This window comes from Dermochelys coriacea, chromosome 1 (assembly GCF_009764565.3).
Source record: "Dermochelys coriacea isolate rDerCor1 chromosome 1, rDerCor1.pri.v4, whole genome shotgun sequence".
In the NCBI taxonomy this organism is placed as follows: Eukaryota; Metazoa; Chordata; order Testudines; family Dermochelyidae; genus Dermochelys; species Dermochelys coriacea.
The window spans coordinates 21,312,256-21,317,192 of NC_050068.2; positions in this window are offsets into that span (position 1 = coordinate 21,312,256).

The following is a 4,937-nucleotide window of genomic DNA, read 5'->3' on the forward strand; positions in this document are numbered from 1 at the left end:
GCATGTTAGCGTTGAGGTAGGAATTGAGTATACATGAGATTGCAGTCTTGCATGTGTTTTTTTCTTTTTCTTTTTTTAAAGTGTGTTTTATAATAAAAAAAGAGTGTAATGTTGCTACAGAAATATTTCTTAGGGTTCACTATAATTTAAATTACATTCATCTGTATAACATGTTCCTTAAAGTATAATGTAAGAGAGATGTGGCTGTGCTAAAAATACTTTGCGCCTGTTTCTTTCCCTGTGTTACTTTCACTGTAGATTATTATTAAAACTGAAGGAATTTTAAAACCCAAATGTGCTTTTCACCCATTAACATAAATGGCAAAATACTATGTTTGTTTACTTTTTGCATTTTAATGTTGGATAGTGGAAAAACAAGACAAGCCACCTTGGCTTCCTGATTCTTATTTACTAGCTCAGTGCTGTAATGTCCAGATTTTGACTGGTGTAGGGGAATACTTTAATCCTAGCCATTGTTACTGACCCTTTTTTAAAAAAGGGGTATTCAGGTTTTATAAAATATTCCTTTTCCCAAATACAACCTAAATTTTGGGTCTTCTATGGTGTCTCGTCAAAGGTTTAGTTGTAAGAGCAAATAAACTATACAATGACTCTTGTTGTTGTTCTTAATATTTTTATTAGAACTTAAAATGTATACAGTTAACCCAGAATGAGGAGATAAACTTGCACAAGATATTACTGTTAACGACATTTGTGTGGTGTTTTTTGTCACTGTATAGTTCCAAATCCAGTAGTATGCAAGTGACCTAAGACAATGCAAAATAGTCATCTATTTTAAATAAATATATATATCAGAATTTGCTGTCCAGAACCAATTTATCTCCATTCTTTTCTCTTGTCCTCTTTTGATTCTAAACATGCACAACCCAGGAAGAATGTACTATGGTAATATAGAAACAAATACACCATCCCTAATAATGCATCAGGCACGTGCTTTTTTGGGGGGGGAGGTCTGTAGAGCTAGCTCAAAGTTTGTCCTCCACAGCACCAATTTGAGGCGTGTCTGGCTCTTTCTGTCAGAAAAAGCCACTTCAGCTATTTCTTAACCAATTCTGGGAGATTGTAAATGTTTCACTTTCACAGGATCACCTGTCCAGTTAGTGAGTAATATGACCAACACTCATGTTAGAATTTGCTTAGCGATGCCTTCTAATATCTGCAGGCTCCCAAGAAGAATAGATCTAAAGCTGAAAGGCAGCTCATAAGTGTTCAGTATGTGAGATGCTGAGTTTTAAAAAAAAAAAAAAAAAATACTGCTTGTTTGGACATAAAACATCACTGGAATTGGAGAAACTATATTTCCCGTGTAAGTGTGCCTGAGCATCTCTACTGAAGTTGCCTGGATTCTAGACCAGCGGTTCTCAAAATGTGGGTTGGGACCCTATTTTAATTAGTTTGCCAGGGCTGGCGTTAGACTTGCTGGGGTCCGGGGCCAAATTCCAAGCCCCACTGCCCAGTGCTGAAGCCCAAGATTTTCAGTCCTGGGTGGCTGGACTCAGGTTACAGGCCCCCCAGCCAGGGCTGAACCCCTTGGGCTTCAGCTTTGGCTGGCTCACCCACCTGGGGTGGTGGAGCTTGGGCTTTGGCCCCCCTGTTTCTGTGGGCTCAGGCTTCCATCTCCCCTGCTGGGCTCATGTAATTTTTGTTGTCAGAAGGGGGTCACAGTGCAATGAAGTTTGAGAACCCCTGTTCTAGACCATCTCACTGTTTAGTACTGTATTTTGTAATTTGACATGCCCAGCAAACTAGTCGGTTTATCCCTCTTGCACCATGCGTTTCAGCTCAAAGTGAGCTCGAAGGGATTAGCCAGATCTGAGAAAATAATTCTTCATCTTCTCTGCTTTATATGTGTTACTGTCACCGTGAGATTTGTTATGGTTAATGCAGTGAAAAGTCACAGAACGGTGGCACAAGCCAGGAAACTCTTGACAAAAACCCTGAAACAGCAAAGGTGGCCCTATCCTCAACCTTACTACCACTGCAGTGGAACGAACCCTTGGCTGCACACTCGGGCAAATCCCCAGTTATAAAGACATTCACATTTGGAGCTTAATCATTGAACTTTTGCAGATGCTTTACAGCTTAATGCCTTTGGACCCCCCAAGTCTCCTCTTTCCTTCTAGGTTCTTCAGGCATTTAGGAAACTCTCAAAGCTAAGACGGAAATGGGACATGATAGAACTGGCCTGTTTAGCTATTTCTGTTTTCTTTCTGGTGGCAACCCTAGCTGCTTGCATAGAAGAACTGGGCGGGTGCCATAGGAGCTCAGACGAGAGGAATGTAGTGCCCATCTTTAAAAAAGGAAAGGAGGAGGATCCTGGAAACTACGGGCCAGTTGGCCTCACCTCAGTCCCTGGAAAAATCATGGAGCAGGTCCTCAAGGAATCAATTCTGAAGCACTTAAGAGGAGAGAAGAGTGATCAGGAACAGTCAGCATGGATTCACCAAGGGCAAGTCATGCCTGACTAATCTAATTGCCTTCTATGATGAGATAATTGGCTCTGTGGATTAGGGGAAAGCAGTCGATGTCATGTTCCTTGACTTTAGCAAAGTTTTTGACACCGTCTCCCACAGTATTCTTGCCAGCAAGTTAAAGAAGTATGGGCTGGATGACTGGACTATAAGGTGGATAGAAAGCTGGCTAGGTTGTCGGGCTCAACGGGTAGTGATCAATGGCTCCGTGTCTAGTTGGCAGCCCGCATCAAATGGAGTGCCCCAAGGGTCGGTCCTGGGGCCGGTTTTGTTCAATATCTTCATTAATGATCTGGAGGATGGCGTGGATTGCACCCTCAGCAAGTTTGCAGATGACACTAAACTGGGAGGAGTGGTAGATACGCTGGAGGGTAGGGATAGGATACAGAGGGACCTAGACAAATTAGAGGATTGGGCCAAAAGAAATCGGATGAGGTTCAACAAGGACAAGTGCAGAGTCCTGAGCTTAGGACTGAAGAATCCCATGCACCGCTACAAACTAGGGACCGAATGTCTAGGCAGCAGTTCTGCAGAAAAGGACCTAGGGGTTGCAGTGGACGAGAAGCTGGATATGAGTCACTGGTGTGCCCTTTTTGCCAAGAAGGCCAATGGCATTTTGGGCTGTAAAAATAGGGGAATTGCTGGAAGATTGAGGGACGTGATTGTTACCCTCTATTTGACACTGGTGAGGCCTCATCTGGAGTACTGTGTCCCGTTTTGGGCCCCGCACTACAAGAAGGATATGGAAAAATTGGAAAGCACCCTAAATTTAGTGGACAATTTTGATCTTAATATCTCTGCTTCTGCTCCTCTCTTAGGATAATAAAGTGAAGGTTATGGGGTGATTTGACTTTTCTATAATTACCAGAGTGAGCAAAAAAAAATTGATAATGAGCTGTTCAATCTAGCAGACAAATGTAGAACACGATTAAAGGGCTGGAAGTTGAAGCTAGAGAAATTCTGGAATTGCAAATTTTTAACTGTGAGGAGTAATTAACCATTGGAACAATTTATGAAGAGTCATGGTGGATTCTCCATCTCTGGCAATTTTTAAATCAAGAGTGGCTGTTTTTCTAAAAGATAAAAAGGAGTATTTGTGGCACCTTAGAGACTAACAAATTTTGTTAGTCTCTAAGGTGCCACAGGTCCTCCTTTTCTTTTTGCGGATACAGACTAACACCGCTGCTACTCTGAAACCTTTCTGAAAGATGTTTTAGTTCAAACGGGAATTAATTCAGCAAAGTCCTGTGGCTTGTGTTATACAGGAGGTCAGTTTAGAGCATTGCTGTGGTCCCTTCTAGTCGTCTTTATGATTCTGTAAAATGGGAATAGGTTTCAGAGTAGCAGCCGTGTTAGTCTGTATTCGCAAAAAGAAAAGGAGTACTTGTGGCACCTTAGAGACTAACAAATTTATTAGAGCATAAGCTTTCGTAAGCTACAGCTCACTTCATCGGATGCATTTGGTGATGAAGTGAGCTGTAGCTTACGAAAGCTTATGCTCTAATAAATTTGTTAGTCTCTAAGGTGCCACAAGTACTCCTTTTCTTTTTGTAAAATGGGAATACTATCCCTGTTATAAGGTTATTGGCTCTTTAAGGGATGATGGGTCTAGCCCCACTTGAGAGACACTTAGCTCACATCCTCAAGTGGAGAAAATAAGCAAAGTCATGTTATGACTTATTCATAGCTGCTCCTTGCACCTTCACACATATTCGTTTTAGGTGCCAGGAGAGAGCATGTTGAAGGAATTGCAAGAGATGAAGATAAACGGCTGGAGAACTGTGCTTCACATGCTGTAGTTTGCATGTGTATTTGAACAAAACTGTAAACTGTTCCTCTTATTTTCTATGGTGGTTCTTGTTATGCCCTGTGGCTCTTGTCAGCCACACCTGTTCAAATTGAATGGCTTCTGCAACACGTTAAGGGCCGTACAAGGCGCCCAGCACCTGTTGTATCACCCTGCTGCACAGATGCAATGCGAACTTGCGTCCTTGCAAGCTACCACCATGATCACAGCCCAGCACAGGCACTGAGGTATGTTGTATGTCAGGATACCAGTCATCGGCGGCAGAGAAACCCTTAGATCTGGGCTACCTAAAATCTTCCGTGAAGGACCTTCTTGGCAGCTAGATACAGGTCCAGAATGCAGCAGGCCCTACCCCCTCTGATAGAGAGATGGCCACCCCTATACAATCAGGGTCCTTAGCACGCTCTAATTTATAACCCAGTGGGGCCCAGCCTGACAAACATCCCAGCATGCATTGCTCCATCGCTCTCAGCGAGGCGGTGTTCGGTGACAGACTACATGTCCCAGAATGCACTTCCCTACCCACCCGCGGCGCAGCCTGGGGCTACAGGTCCCGGCATGCATCTCCGGTAGCGCGGCGCCTACTGGGACGTGTAGGCCTCATGACGAGCGTAGGCGGAGCCCCGCCCCTCCCCCGG